This window comes from Lissotriton vulgaris, chromosome 12 (genome assembly GCF_964263255.1).
Source record: "Lissotriton vulgaris chromosome 12, aLisVul1.2, whole genome shotgun sequence".
In the NCBI taxonomy this organism is placed as follows: Eukaryota; Metazoa; Chordata; class Amphibia; order Caudata; family Salamandridae; genus Lissotriton; species Lissotriton vulgaris.
This window is the reverse complement of record NC_141700.1, coordinates 197,694,537-197,712,131: the sequence shown is the minus strand read 5'-3', so window position 1 is coordinate 197,712,131 and position 17,595 is coordinate 197,694,537.

Here is a 17,595-nt window from a genome sequence, read left to right as displayed (position 1 = left end):
ATTTAATATATGTATTTTTTCTTTCTCGCTGTACTCATAATTTGCTTGAAAATTGAAACGTGCTATTCATAGTGTAGAAATTATGCACTAAATAAAAAAATAATAATAAAACAAAAAGCAGACAGTTGTGCTGCAATTGCAACTGGCGGGAGTACTGTCATACACTGGGTACGGAAAATCACAAAAGTTTGCAGTCAAATGTGTATTGCTGGATGCAGTGGGTGGGAATAATATCTGAATACTGTTTTATGGATCCATTTAAAGATATTGACATTCTCCTACATCATATTCATCTACTGAGAGACTGGGGCACCGGTATACAAAACTTTCCCAGAACTCAGCCCAGCACTCAGGATTGCTGCACTGCATTGCGTTATAGGGAATGTGAGAAGCCGGGTCAGTATATGGTCCTCACTTATGTAAGTGTAGCACCCTGCACTAACCCAGGAGACCCTCAAGGTGATTTTAGGGATTTAGATAAACAAAGAAAGCTTTTTAAGTGGTAGCTATGGAGAGAAGTATTCAAGCTTAATCTAGGAGGAGAGCAAAGCTCCTCGGTTCACCAGTAGCTAATCTTTTAGTATAGGCTAAATGAAAAAGAATCACACAGTGCACCTATAAAAATAGATATTTATTACAATCATTCACTAATACATTACAATATCTCCTCCCCGAAGATATAACCACAATGCACACAATACTTTGGATAAATAACAGCAAGTAGACCCAATATACAGTGGTCCCGAGGGGGAGACCAGATCATATATCAAAATAGCGGGATATTAACCATGACCTAAGTCGAGACTGAGCCCAGGAGACATAGAATATTCAGGGACCCGAGGAACCACCCCAGGTGAGAGTCTAGGAACCCCATGACGGTCATGTGCGAAGAGGGTACACTACTGCACACTCTAAACGACTCACTGGGTATGTTGGGGTTGCAGTACTACCATCGGAGGATGAAATAAAAGTACTTGAAAGCAGAGGGGAGAGCGTCTATACCACCCAGGGGTGGCCAGGAGGCAATGAAGACCAAGGCCTTTTTAGTTCAAGGATGCTACTAAAAAAGATGATGTTGAGCTTCAAGCACTTTTATACCGAATCTGTAGCTCTGACCCAGCTACAGTGACATTGAAGACGACAGAGTCCGTCCATTCCAACCAACCACATCATCTCTGATCAGTTATAGTGGGAACAGACTCATTGACAGAACCTTTCAATGTGTCCGATTCTGTTGGCACGAGTTGGTTGGGACAACTGATGCAGTTGCCGTGTAGTAAAGCGATGAAATGATGCGTTGCACAGGGGTTCAGTTGTAGAGACCTCGATGAGGGATACTGACCTCAACTAGATGAGAGGACAGCTCAGGCCTCAAGATAGAACAGAACAACCACCTGTGGAGTCCGTGGGAGCCCTGGATCGGCAATCCGGTCAGCTGTGTTGTGGTGTCTGTGGAAGCTGAGGAGTGACTCCTTCACTCCAAGGTAGATTCCTTTTGTTGTCTTTGATATCCACAGGCTTTGGGAGGACCTGTATGACGCACAGGTACAGACGTTGCAGTGAGCTTGCAAGACGAGGAGGCCAGAAGCAGCAGGAATCTTCCCAGATGTGGTCTTGGTGCCCAGAGTGAAGTTCAGCAGAGTCCAGAGTACCCAGACAGTCGAAGTAGAAGTGGAGTTAGATCTGAATAGAGTCCCTCATTGAATCTAAGAACCCACCCACAGATAAGCCCTTAATTACCCTAAGGTAAGGGTTAAGACGATTTAGGAGTCCCTCCAAGAGGAGTGGTTGGACAGTGGGGAGGATACTCAGATGTCCGTTGTTCAGTTTTGCATCTGAGTGGGAGCCAACGGCTCCCTGATCTGGTTTGAACTGGAGTATGCAAGGAGGGCACCAAACGTGCCCTTCCATCAGACCATGTGGCGCTGACAAGTGCCCCCACTCTGGCCTAATACACTAAGTCATGTTTGGGAGGTGGTTATGCCTCCCTTTGACAGAAAAACTATTATCCTAACTTCTCCTACCTGGCTTAGCCCCACAGCAGGAGGGCCGAATCATGTCTGTGGTCGGCAGCAGCTCTAGTTTGCTGTCAGGCTCCGTAAGATCGGTCCCGGGAGCATGGAGGGCTCCCCGGAGGGCTCTAGCATGGATGAAATCATACCTCCATTATTGGAAACAGTGTTGGGGTTTGATTCCAGCATGTTGGATACCAAGCATGCCCAGGTTCATTCCAACCAGTTTAGAGATGGTCATTGCGTAATGATGCATGCCCCATTATATCGTAACAACTGATTCACTCACTAAGCCTGGAGATTGAACCCCGGGGTTTGCGGGGTGGTCTGCTCATGCAGGGCCACCCTCACACTTGGAACTGAGCAAACTGCCTTTGGGACTGAAAGGCCTTCTATTGGGGTGACTTATAGGTTTTAAGTGCAGTGATGTTACATATAAGGATACCTATATATTTTGTGAGAGGTGCATGCACCAACTCACACAGGCTGCACAGGCCTGTCGTCAGAGTTTGGAGGGTCCCTTAAGGTGGCATAACATATGCTGCAGCCCATGGGGGACCCTTGGTGTACCTAGGCCCTGGGTACCTTAGTACCATATACTAGTGACTTACTAGGGTACACCAGCAGCCAATTAGGAATGTACCAAGATGCTCACCATAGCCAATTGATGGAGGAAACACAGTGACTGGGGTTCAGATTAGCAGGATCCCAGTCATACTAGTCAGACAAACAGTATGACACCATCAAAAAGTGGGTGTAACCATGAAATCAGATACTACTTTCCTACAGGGGGACAGAAGGACCTCGCCAAGTCTACAGAAATATCGCACTCTGCACCTCTATCCCTACCGCCGGTGCACTATCAGACTACCAAGCACCAGGCTCACACCTTAGCACCATAGTGCAAGTGACTGCATGAGTCTAACGTATGTTTTGTACATTGGATGTGTCCTTTACAGTAAAGCAGTAAAGCACACATCCAAAGTGGGAAACATTAAGTGAAATAAAAATATTTCTCCATTTTTAACACCTTCCGACTATTATTACTAGTTAAGGTTTTTCACCAAAAGCCATTGGTGGTTGCATGGGAACGCACATGTACAACCAATGGAACACCCCCTTCACACAAAGTAATGAAACGTCATGTTACTTTCAGGCAACTTTCAAGCACAAAACAAGCTTTTCAAGGGAAAGTAAATTAAAAAAAAACATTTTGAACAGGTTTGTGTCATTGTTGTGATTCAAACTTAGTGTAAAATATTTGTAAATCCGACCTACACTTTTCCTGATTGCTGGCACAGCACTTCATGAGTTAAGTCATCAAGTTATCTGCTTTTCCACAAACTTTCGGTAACATTCCTCCCAAAAGCATTGCTGGACATCACTTATACTTTTAGGCTGCAACAATGAATGTATTACATTGAGACTCCTCTGAGACCCCAACTGGGGTGTAGTCCACAAATTACACAAATATTTACCTCCTCCAAAGTGTAGAACTCTTGTGAGATGAGACTGCTTAAACTTGCAAATTCTTTGACTTTTATCACAATTTCTTTGACTCCAAGATGTTTATAATTTTAACATCTACCACATATGTAATGTCTACTACAAAGTTAGTAATGAAATGAGCATAATCTAGGAGCGACTACTGATTCCAAAATAAACTGCATTGATTGCATATCCTGTTTTTATAAAGATTTTGCATAATCTGACAGATTTCTTTTGTATCAGTACTGTTCATAAAGAAGTAGTATTATGCCTTTGTTAGTTGGGTAATAACTGAGATTATCACAAGACTGAAATGATCAGTTTTCAAATTGAATGCATGTTACAGGTCATAAAGTTTGTTCTATGACAATTTGTAGCACACTTACTGGGAAAATGACAAGAAAACATGAACAGATTGGACTCCGGAGTAACCAGAATAACAATTGGTAAGAACAATTTATAGGAGCACTTGCCAAACAAAATTGTGTTTATGACATTATCAGGTCTCGTTCAACAATCTAAGGGCCCGATTCACAAGGGACTTACCACTTATTAAATTACTAGTGCTGAGTCTTTGCACTTGTGGCGGAATACCCGCACTCGGGCTCTTTTGATGGCCTGGGGTGGAATCTCTGCACTGTAGTGCTCAGTAGGGAGATCCCGCCATGAGTGCAGAGACTCCACACTCGTAACTTTATGAGTCGCAATTGGGCCCTAAATGTCGACCTATATCACTTGAAAAATGTATACTGTTTCAACCCTTGAAAATGGCTCCCTTACGTCTTTTTAGTCAGTTGGCTCAAACCCAGTGTGAGTGACAAACTGCGCAGAACACGTTTGGAGGGTGGGCAAAGGAAGAATTGCACCACACCCACAAGCTGGAACTTGGCATTAATCTGGCATCCCCAGAACTCTACTAAGAACACTCCTGGGCCTGTGACGAATCAATAGAAGGACGTTGCTGCTTTTGAAATCCTGAAGGAAGACTGGACCAGCTAGCAGTGAACCTAGGAACCCCAAAATGACTCTAAGAGTCAGTTGGCTGACCGCCTCTATGAGCTACTGGGACCCAACAAGATTCCAGAAGTGTTTTCCTGTTTTCCAGCTGAGCAGTGCCTCAGACGTTCAACAAAAAGAAAAGTAAGAACTGCTACTCATCCAGTCGAGCCTCAAGAATTTGGAATGCACTGCATCCTGTAATCAGGTGTAACCCCTCGACTTTCTCTGTTTTAAAAAGCAGTAAAAAAGCATGGGGTGAATAAATTCCTTCAAGAGCAGCCCTGAAGCCTCCCTGCTTTACTGTTGTCTGGGGCACATCCGGAGTTTACGTTTTCTGACTGAGTGTTATATTGTACATATTTTGTTGAGTGCATATTTACTGCTGCATTCCTCCTTTATATGTGTAACTTACCTGGTATTTGTAAAGCGTTCTGTTACCCTAACAGGTCATGTTTGCGCTATATAAAACTCCAAATAAACTGGACCCTAGCTGGTCTGCTCTGCTGGCCTCCGTGGGAGTGAATCCTGACCCCCAAGTACCGTCCCAAAGGTCCTGGACCCTTGGCAGATAAGAGTGTACTCCTCGCTGCCTAAATTTAGGCTTCACCAGATTTCACACCAAGCATCAACACCTCAATCTTTGTCTATGGCAACATTTGTTGACACCTTCACCAAGCCCAATACCGAGCAGTCACTGATCAACTCAAAACTTGCACAGGGGCTCCCTGTCATCATCGAGCCATTCCTCCGTTCCAGCTTTCACTTGTCTTACTGAGAAGTCGATGATGATCACTTTCTCTCCAGAAAATTTACAAGTCTCAGAAGATAAACTTTCCAACAGGATGCACCTGGTCCCTGAACTCGACCATTCATCAATTGCAGTCAGCCTTAAATTTTGACTTTTGACCGCGTCAAGCATGACCAGATACCTGTGGTTGGAGCTTTGTGCTTTTTGACTCTATTTTCAACTCAGGTCTATTTATTGGATTGTTGTAACTTTGATGTTATTTCATTTATTAATATATTCTCTATTTTTCTAGGGTTGATTTGGTATTTTTTTTGTATTGTTCTTTCACTTTATTACTGTTTGAGGACTCTTTAAATGTTTTACACATTGCCTCTCAGTTAAGCCTGACTATCCTGTGCCATGCTAGCAGAGGGTTAAGCACGGTTATTTAGTGACTGTAGTGGTTCACCCTGACAAGGATTTTGATTATTATTTGAAGTGGGCTTTCCTACCCCTTAACTAATACTCCAATTTCTTACAGTTATCATACATATAGCCACATTGTGCAGGTGAATTCCCCTTTGAAGATCAGAAGTAATACAAATAATGGGTCAATAAAAGTGAATGAAGCAGCTGCTTAAGTTGGAGGTTCTTTAGAGGCAATGTCAACCCACAGAAGAATTAAATCAGATTCCTTGTCTTACATTTTAGTGTGACTATGAAGAATAGATAGGTTCGAGCACGACTCAACTGGACCAGCCATGAAAATGAGGTTGGTCCTGCAAGAAAAAAGCTACTATCAGGCATAGAGATTTTTGTTGTACTTAACTACGTTAAGCAGGATCTGGAGTCAGACAGTGGCCAATAATTTCAACATCCTCGGATTGACATAGTTATAGAATTCCAGTGGCAGCCGACTTTGAAACTCCTGTTTCTTGTACAAATGTGAGGTTTTTCACAAACAGAATATTTGGTGGACTTGTGAAAAGAGAAAGTTCACTACATGACATTTGTGTACTGTAAATGGATGACGTTACAACATTCAGCTAGTTCTGAGCCAAGTCTTTGGGCATTTGCGCCTCACAGAGCTAAAGTACTTGTCTTCCTTGGAGATGTGTTTGCTGGTTCGGGCAATATTTCCTGTTCCGTCCAACAATGAGGAATTAGGTGGACAGTTGCCAGGTTCTCTTTCAGCTTGAAATTTGCATTCAGATATGGTTTCCAAAGTGGACAAAGTGCAGTTTATTTTACAGTTTATTTCACAGGCTCGGAAAAGAGACATACTCAAACCCCTAAAAAATGTTTTAAAGTGATTTAGCTGAAAAATCTACATAACAGTAAACAGTTGCATACACAATTATATGTAAGCTGAAAAATGAAGATGGCAATTACTTACAAATATGAGATATAAATATGGATCAACTTGATTTCATACGGAAATGTAGGCCTGGCTTGAAGGGCTGAGGATGTTCTTGGTATTACAAAGCAAACATTGTATTGTATTGTAATTGCATTTATATAGCGCTTTCTACCCCTGGCAAAGCGTCAAAGTGCTTTTTCGTCGAGTAGCACGCTATTCTGGAACCCGTAAAGGATTAGTGTTGAATTAGCATAGTGAAATATGAAAATAATTTGAGTGGTGGATAGGTTAGTCAGTTCACTACATTTATCCTGAGCTAACACAAAAATCCACTTTGCAACCAACGAACAAATCACAAGTCGCTGTTTGTTTTCTTCTTTTCTTTCTTTTATTTCATGCGTTGATTGTTCATAAAACCTCCTAGCCGACACGTGTTTCGTCTGATTTTGTGTTAATCCACAGACTTCTTCAAGGCTAGAACAATGTAATTTTATAGTTTTAAAATCTTTACATATGTTTGTTTATTTCAAAACCCCTATTTTTCAAGAACTCTGATTCTAAAGAGTCCCATTTATAGAGTGTTGCAGGTTATCAACATCAAGGAGCTGGTGCAATATCACCAAAAGACAAAACAAGGTGCTCTGAAAAGAATTTTGGTGAATAGTAACCGCCAACACAACAAAGTATATAATAGTGGTAATAAAAAGGAATCCCACCACCATGAGCTTTATCCTGTGTGCAGTTCACATCAACACACTGTTGAGAATCCCGTATTTATAGATCTGGTGAGAAATATGTAAATATAAACTGGTTGCTATGGCTAGAGAGAGATGGCCCCACATCAAAATATCGTGCTCAACCAAAATTGTGAACCAGTCATGGGTACCTTGATTAGTCAAATTCGACCTCTAGTCTCTTGTTCAACACCCCTGCCACAGCGTCATTGGGGTTCAGTTATCCTCTTAGCTATCGATATAAAAACCGCAATTTAGAACTTAAATACCGTCTATCTGTATGCACGTTTAAAAGCCAACCTTAATCTAATTATATTTGATACTCACTCTATTTTTCACGTTGTTTTGGCCCGTAGATAGCGGTTAAAATCAGTCTCTCTCCATACTGTATTATTCGGGTATTTTCCTCCTATAGTCAAATTAAAACAGATGGAATCTTACTGGTTAGGAAATATTCATTTCCGTCATCATTAGAGACATATATATTTACTAACTGGGATCAATCTTTAGATGACCCACACTTAAAGCACTACAAACTGATAGAGTTAACCCTCTAGGCTAACAGCAATTTCTAATCTCTGTAGTTGCGCGCTACACGACCCATACCCATTTATAAAGCGCAGCAAATCGGATGGAGGACTCTAAATGCCAATGTATGTACATTACTTGAATATGATTTATTTGGAATTAATGATCCAAAGAACAGCTATTGTGTCTATATGTTGAATCTTAGAATGTACACGATCCTTTGACAAGCATGTTTTTAATCATGTTTCTAATCATGTTTTGCAATTTTCATCATGTTATGATCGGGTAAAACTGTTTTTAAGTATACCAATGAAAATGACACTGTCCTTATATTATGTTGCTAATTTTGGCAAATAATTTAGTGAAATCAATATATAAGGCTGATAACCATGGCTTTTAAAATATGAATATGATATGCGAAGTATATTTATGACAGTAACTTGACTTGGTAAAATATGAGCTCCGAGACAATATTGATTACCATATGCTGGGATCGTATGGCACGTTCTGTTTTAAATTGCTAATGTTGACAACCATTGTTTAAACTAGGAACGCTATATGTATACATAACCAATTCTGTGAAAACATGTATTGTCAGGATGTCGGTAATGAGAATTAAGGAAGTGACACCTGGTGATGGGAATTTTCGGTGGGTGCCTGTCTTTCTACTTCCTTACACGGTGTGCGCTTATATATTCACAAAACTTCCAGAATTATAGTCGATAAACACTACAATCAGGAGTAGATATTACTCGTGGTAGGGATAAGATATCGGCTTACACACTCTAAGATGGCGCGCATTTCTAGTTGGGAAACCACATGCGGCTAGCCCCTTTTCTATGTCTGATACCGGACGCGGGTATTTGAAGAAACTTCGACATGGCGCGGGTGCTGAACGCCAGGAACTTTTTTACAGAGGACGAGATATCGTCAAAGGTGAGACTTCTCACACATACAGATCCTTCTCGTGGCGGTGTTAATTTGCCGAGCACGATTTGCTGCGCTTTATGAATGGGTATGGGTCGTGTAGCGCGCAACTACAGAGATTAGAAATTGCTGTTAGCCTAGAAGGTTAACTCTATCAGTTTGTAGTGCTTTAAGTGTGGGTCATCTAAAGATTGATCTCAGTTAGTAAATATATATGTCTCTAATGATGACAGAAATGAATATTTCCTAACCAGTAGGATTCCATCTGTTTTAATTTGACTATAGGAGGAAAATACCCAAATAATACAGTATGGAGAGAGACTGATTTTAACCGCTATCTACGGGCCAAAACAACGTGAAAAATAGAGTGAGTATCAAATATAATTAGATTAAGGTTGGCTTTTAAACATGCATACAGATAGACGGTATTTAAGTTCTAAATTGCGGTTTTTATATCGATAGCTAAGAGGATAACTGAACCCCAATGACGCTGTGGCAGGGGTGTTGAACAAGAGACTAGAGGTCGAATTTGACTAATCAAGGTACCCATGACTGGTTCACAATTTTGGTTGAGCACGATATTTTGATGTGGGGCCATCTCTCTCTAGCCATAGCAACCAGTTTATATTTACATATTTCTCACCAGATCTATAAATACGGGATTCTCAACAGTGTGTTGATGTGAACTGCACACAGGATAAAGCTCATGGTGGTGGGATTCCTTTTTATTACCACTATTATATACTTTGTTGTGTTGGCGGTTACTATTCACCAAAATTCTTTTCAGAGCACCTTGTTTTGTCTTTTGGTGATATTGCACCAGCTCCTTGATGTTGATAACCTGCAACACTCTATAAATGGGACTCTTTAGAATCAGAGTTCTTGAAAAATAGGGGTTTTGAAATAAACAAACATATGTAAAGATTTTAAAACTATAAAATTACATTGTTCTAGCCTTGAAGAAGTCTGTGGATTAACACCAAATCAGACGAAACACGTGTCGGCTAGGAGGTTTTATGAACAATCAACGCATGAAATAAAAGAAAGAAAAGAAGAAAACAAACAGCGACTTGTGATTTGTTCGTTGGTTGCAAAGTGGATTTTTGTGTTAGCTCAGGATAAATGTTGTGTTGTGTATCAGGGCATTGACTGGTTCATGCCTGTTGTGTTTAGTTTGGTGGTCTAAACCTTATCCTTGGAGCTTCTTTACTTGTTCTTATCCTTACTATTATCATTGTTACCCAGCGCAACTGTAACCCAGCCACCAATTTCTTCATTTGCTGTAGGTTAGTCAGTTATTTGGATTCAGAAGGCTAGCGGAGTGATAGAAGATGGGAAAAGGTTTGCATTTCTATAGAGTTTGTTACCCCTGATGGGTTGTTGCAGTGCTTTTTTCGGAGAGTAGCACCCTACTGCAAAACCCATGAAGGATTAGTGGTAAATTAGTATAGTGAAATATAAAAGTAATTTGAGTGGTGGATATTAGTCAGTTTTTGGGATTGGGGTGTTGAAGTGTTTTTTTGGTGAGTAGCACGCTACTCCGCAACCCATAAAGAATTAGTGGTGAATTAGTATGTTGAAATATGAAAGTAATTTGAGTGGTGGATATGTTATTCAGTTATTTGGATAGAGAAGGGTAGTGGAGGGATGGAAGAGAGAAAAAAAAGTTTGCATTTATATAGTGCTTGCTACACCTGATGAGGTGTTGAAGTGCTTTTTTTGGTGAGTAAACACTACTCTGTAAGCCATGAAGAATAAGTGGTGAATTAGTACAGTGAAATATTAAATTTGAGAATTGGACATGTTAATCTGTTATTTTGATTGATTGAAGGATAGTGGAGGGATAAAAGAGTGAAGATTTCAGACTGTATTTTTGGGAGGTCGTAGTAGTAGGAGGAGGCTTGGGATGAGTAAAAAGGGATGTGGAAGGGAAGAGTCAGAGAGAAGAGTTTAGAAAGGCTTGTTTAGGGTGATCACTATAGCAAACATAACCTGACTCTGTAAGAAACAGGTTTATTAGTTAACTAGCAGCCCGTCCCGACGTTGTCCGGGAGCAATTATGCTTCAGGGCCCCCGCCCGCCCTGACGTTGTCTGTGGGTCCCCGGAGCCTTCCTCCATATATTGCAGTTACTTTGTACGCTTTTGTAACCTGCACACGTCACTTTTTCCTCCTGTAATGCCCAGTCTGCTACCTCTGGCTGACGATTGTGACTTTTGTAACGCACCTCTCACGATTGTCACTTTAGCTTTATAACGCACCTCTCACAATTGTTATTTTAGCTTTATAATGCACCTCTCACGATTGTCATTTTAGCGCCGGTCACCGCTCCTCCCCGCCGCCGCTCCTCCCTCACGTTTGCTTTGGTATTTTGCTCACTTGTGTCCCTCACGTTTGCTTTTCTCTATATTGCAGTTGCTTTGTACGCTTTTTATTCCTGTAATGTCACCGATCCTCCCCGCCGCCGCTCCTCCCACACGTTTGCTTTGGTATTTTGCTCACTTGTGGTGCTGATGTTTGCTTTTCTCTGTATTGCAGTTACTTTGTACGATTTTGTAACCTACACACATCACTTTTTACTCCTGTAATGCCCCGTCTACTACCTCTGGCTGACGATTGTCACTTTTGTAACGCACCTCTCACGGTTGTCATTTTAGCTTTATAACGCACCTCTTACGATTGTCATTTTAGCGTGGGTCACCGCTCCTCCCTCACTTTTGCTTTGCTCACTGCTTACTTGGCGCCCTACCTCATCGGCTGCTCACCGCTCCTCCCTGTCGCCGCTCCTCACTGCCTGCCCGCCGATCCTCACCGCCTGTCCCCGGCTCATGTCCGCTGTCACTGCTCCTCCCCGCGCTGATCTCCGCCGCTCCTCGCGCTCGTGTACGCCGATCCTGATGTCAGCACGCTACTTTGAAGGGACTACTTTTTTTTTAACATATATTTTTTAAATTACGTATTTATTTTTAATTTATATAGCCTATGTCCATCTGCACACCCTGAGGATTACAAAGATGTATAGGGTGTGTGGATTGGCTCTGTGGTTCCTGAGTTTACCCGCCTCAAAGCCTCAAAGTTCTTTCTTTATAATAGTAGTATAGATTAGCTCTCTCCTAGGCGAAGTAGCGCCTCGGGTCATTTGCACGCTATATAAAACCACAAATATAGGTACATAGGCAGTACCTCTTCCCAAAGCCTCAACATGGCGCACCATTAGCGAACATCTGTACGACCTACGCCTAGAAACATCTGAGTACCATTAATATGTGCACATTTTCATAGCTAAGGCTATTTAAAGTTGGGAAGTACCCCACTGGCCTTGCCAATATCTTACTGTACACATTTGTGCAGCCGCCTTAAGGGTGAAAAGTCTCTATGAAGTTCCAGGAAGCACGCCTATTTATCAAGGAGTCAATTTTGTACATTGAAAAAGAAGTCGCCATACATGCATTCATTTCGTAAAATGATTTGCATAAACTTGACTATCTCTTGTGCTCTGAATAACAGTTCCTTTTACTTCTAAACTCCATGTTACTCATTTTATTGGCCTCGGGATCACGAAGAGTTAACCTGGCTTTCACGGGCCTTTAATATGTAACCTGCAAAGTTGAACAGTAAAAGGTGCATAAACCTACCCTGCTACCTTAGTGGCACAGTTAATCTTACACTGGGTAGCATCCCTAGAGCCATCACCTCCTGTTAAGGCATGATAGTGGATTTTAGCCAGATCTAATGTTTTCAGGTACAGCACTTAACACGTTCCACCTCTGTACCGAGCTTGCACTTTAAAAAATAGATAAGCAAACAACCCCAACCCAACAGAAAGGAAGTAAAAACCTTGAATCACATTTCTTCACGGAGCCACATGGAGAGAAATGCACAGGGCTGGGGGCCTGGGAGATTCATAGAGTGCAGAGTGGGAGGGAGCGTTAAATCACAGAAGAAATAACTTCCCTGCAGTGACCAGTACTGTGAGGTAAGGTAATTCTAAGGTGCATTATTACACTTCTTCACTGGTTTAGAGCCTTGGAATGTGGCATTACTTTGGGAATTTGTGTCTGTAAACAGAATCTTGCATGCTCTTTCCTTTTTCCTTACTCTTGCCCCACCACACAGAGGCGTCATGAATGCCTCACTTTGGCAGATTGACAATGGGTGGATGTCAGGGGGGGGATTGAAACATATTTAAATTATAGCACTGACTGGCAACACGCTGCATGTTTACTGAGGGATATAAATGATAGAGTGCACGCCTTCTTGCAGCACTCTCATTACCCAGTCCGAGCCTCCTAACAAAGGTTATCTAAAATGCGGGCCGGGGCTACTCATCCCATAATGCCTCAGAATTATCACACCACTGATCGGAGGCATTGCGTGTGCCGAAATGAAAGTTAATGTTCCTCCTGACGAACATGAGCATAGCAAAAACTCATTCCTGTGGCGTGTTGCTGAATGAGTAACGTTTTTCACTTAACCGATCATCTCTTGAAACAACATAACAATCACCAGCCCGGACTCCCCACGGGGTCCAAATACATGAAATCAAACAGCAATGGCCAGCTGTAATGAGCCTGTAACCGGAAAGTCTCTACTCCTGCAGCCGTGTGTTACCATAAACCAAACACAAAGCGGGGTTGGGGAAGGCCAATATGCAAAACATGTGTTTAAGCCCCATAGTCCTCACCGCATATCACGGTGCCCAGTCACCATGGCCCCACCGGTCTTCTGAGCAGGGCATATCGAGACAGGGAGAGGGCTGAACCCTGTGCTGAATGCCAAGTGACCTCCTCGCTGCAGGGCCACTGCCTCCCACTCCGTGTTCACGAAGTGTTGGGAGCACAAATTATGTCATCACGCAGACGTCGCGGCCGGCGCTACTTGCAAGGGACTACTTTATTTTTATTTCAAAATTTTTTAAACAACGTATATTTTTTATTTTTAATAGCCTATGTCCTTCTGCTTGCCCTGAGGTTTTCAAAGATGTCTTGGGTGTTTTGATTGGTGTTGTACTTTTCGAGTTTACCTGGCTCAAAGGACACAGTTCTCTCTTTATAATAGTAGTATAGATAGGGGTGTGAGCTCCATTTAAGTAATAATCACAATACTTGTCACAGAAAATCACAAAAGTCATAAAATAACCCACAGCTAGCTTGGCACAACGAAGTCAGGTTTAAATTAGAGGCAAAGTGTAAAGTATTTATGCAGCACTAAAACAGTAATAAAGCAAAAACACGACACAAGATGAATCATTAACCAATTTAGAAACATAGAAGATATTTTAATGCATACATTTATACCAAAATGATAAAATTCTGATCAGTAGAACCAGAGTTATGAGATTTTAAAGTTTAAGGAAAAATAGCACCAAAAAGGCAAAAAGCACCAACTGCGGTACCTGGTTTTTCCGGTCCTTGACAAAGTCACAGGTTAAGGCTGACTGTGTTGAACTGCCATTTTGGGTACAGGACCAGATGCGACCTGACGGGAGTTGCACCTTCTGTCCTGGTGAAAGGCTGCACAGTGCTGGGATGTGAAGCTCGGCATCGTGGCGTGTTGAGCTCAGAAGTGTGGCAATGCGAGGTCCTTGTGTCACCTAGCATCATCATGCACACTGCTGTGTCATATCTGGTGAAGCAGCTGATTAGAAGCCTTTGGGTTTGAATTTTTTTGATCATTTTTGTGGATTAGCCATTTCAAGAAGACAACAAGATATTTGAGATAATGGTTGTGAAGGTGAGATCACCAGTTTTTGACCCACCTGATTGCGGGATTTGAGAAATGGCCGCCTTTCAACTAAATCCCAGGGACTCAAAGGATCTCCCCGTTTCCATGAGAACATAAGTACCATGCAGAGTGTGGCAGAAATAGGTGTAAGTGATCGTCGGCTGGGACAAAGACCTTCCTGACGTACACCATCATCACACTGTGCAGAGAAGTGTGCTTGTAAAAGATCAGCAGCATATATGAGGTGCCAGGACGTTAGGTGTTCTAGGACTGTGGGGGAAGCTTGCAAAGTCAGAGGGACCAACGCCTGCAACCAGAGGACCTGTGCTAGATTGCATTACAGAGTGTGTGGTGTCTGAGATGTGTTGGGGGGACCTGCGCTGGGAGTTGAGACTGTCTTCGACCTCCAAATCAGGTGGTTGACAGAGCGTGACATTGAGGCCTTGATCTGAGGGCGCTGGCTCCCTCTCTCTGAACCCATGCCTCAAGGTACTTTGTTGTGGGGAGCATCGTGACGGAGCTAGAGGTGTTTTCTTGTGCCTTTTGGGCACCTACTGCTATCAGTCAGGAGCTAATTCAGCTTGCACCTTCGCTTGAAGGGAGGCGTTTCTCCAGACTTGGAAATGCTCCAGCTTCCTGGGTCACAACCTTTTATCTACAGGTGGGATAGTGATCCTGCCCTCGTGCAGGTGCCGCTGGGAACCTGGAGATCTAATCCAAATAGACTAAACTGAGTAACTCTTTCTTTCCATTTTAGGTGGTTTCAACAATCATATCAACATGGTGCCAGCAGGGAAAAAGTGTATCGTTTTGGTGTACTTAAGTGACTGAGAGGCTGGGTCACGAGGTGCAGTCAAAGACCTGTGATTGCTTGACCATTGCAACTGTTGGAGGTGTGCGATATTGGGGAATGTCATTTTTGATGACTACTTCTAAATAGGGCATACATGTTCATGCCCTTCTGCTGCTAATTGGAATGTTAGACAATTGTATATAACTGCAGAGTATATATACAATATGTATCTGGTTTTGATTTTAATGTGTTTTTGTAATACAAACACCAGTGTTTTATACATACTGTGAAGAGTCTTTCTATGGTGTATGTAGTGTATTGGGAGGGTAGTGTTGTGCCAATACTTTACACTTGAACCCTGAAGATAAGCCTGACTGCTCTCTGCTAATCTACTCATGAGTGACTACATATTATTGGACATATGTATCATACTTATCCTATCTAGGATGGGGGATTCTAACTGGCTTGGATGCATCCCAACCAGGCAGATACCACTGGGTTGAACACCAAGCCTTAAACTCCACTTTTCTTACATATCAGTCACCCTTAAGGTCAGCCCTAGGTGGCCCTATGGGCAGGGTGCTACGTAAGAAAAAGGCAGGACATGTACATTTATGTTTCACATGTCTTGGTAGTGACAAGCAACCTATTTTGTTTTTCGTTACTGTGAGGACTGCTCCTCACAGAATTTATTGGGAATTCCTTAATACACTTTTAAGCTGTATTTCCTGATCAGAGAGGAGGAGCTTTTCCATTTTTCAGATGTTTGGAATAGTATTGATAAATCCTACTTACTGGTGAAGTTGGATTTAAGTTTACTATTTTAGAATTTCCACTTTTAGAAAGTAGACATTTCTCTGCAGTGACTGCTTTGTCCACTAACAGCCTGTCTCCAACACACATCTGAAGTGGGTGACAGCTACACTATGTGCATTTCCTCTAAACAGCCACAACACAGAAAGGATAGGTGTGTCTGAGTGTACTTCTACGTACATCTGCATTCTGATGGATTTGCCTCTGCAAGATGGAAGGGAAGTGTTAACATTTTACTTGAATAGTTATTGTCCTGTCCCCCACAAAAAGCTGATTTACCCTCTATAGACAGCATGGAAAACAGGACTGGACTGAAAGGGCAACCTGTGCATTTCAGAGAGTTGCTTTGAAGTCACCCCACCCCCATATCAAAGGTATTTTTGGGTATATGTGCAGGTTCTTTGACCCCCTAAAATGAAGTTCAGAAAGAGCTGAGTACAACAGTCCAGGCCATCATGCTCATCAGAGGAACACTGATTCCTACATCCAAGACCCTTTTGTCCCCTATCTGGAGGGAACACACATCACAACACAGGAAAGCCATTACAATCATGTGCCCTCGGAAAACTGGCAGAAAGGCACATTTGGTTTAGCCAGGAGAATGTCAACTTTCTAAAAGTGACATTTTCCAAAATATTGACCTAAAATCTGACTTTACCATTAAGGAGGATTTCAACTTACAATTCAAATGAGTGGAGGAAGTATTAAAATGGATGCACCACAGGCTACAGTGGCAGGCCTGAGGCATGCTTTACAGGGCTACTTTACTAGGTTTCACAATGAGTGCTGTAGCCCACTAGTAACATTTATTGAACAGGACTGGGGTACATGTAGCACCATTTACAAGGGACTATAAGAAAATGAAAGATGCCTTTTTAACAACATGCTTATATTCTCATTGTTCTCATATACAATGCTTTTAAGTTCTTCAATGCAATGCTTTAAACATGTATTCATATGTCTTCAAATTACTTTTTATGTAACATTTTACTCAAACACTTTTATATGCAATGTTTCATATGAGTATCTATACATTTCAAATTATCAATTATTTTTTGAATGACACATCTAGAAATTAGTATATCTCAACCTCCGAGCCAAGAATTGTGAACACTGTTACAGCTCTAATGTAAGCAGTCTACTTTCATTCCTGGACCGTGGTTAGCCTTTGTTTATGTCTGCTAGAAAGTGTGACGTTCTTAGAGCACACACAAAAACACTGATACTATTACCATAATATGGTCATTATATCCCCTTTCAGACACACCCACATCACTTAGCTTTAACCATATCAGGGGCACTCAACAATAAAGAGAAACTGGAGTGACCTCTGAATATTTTTATGGTCCCTGAATTATGGTTGAGCCCATCCTGGCATATAGGAACCAGAATGAGACTTGATACAGAATCATGACACCAATTAGGGTGAGTGAGGGTTACAAAAACATTTAGGGTGCAACCTTGGAGGCTAGTGAGAGACAAATGTGATGC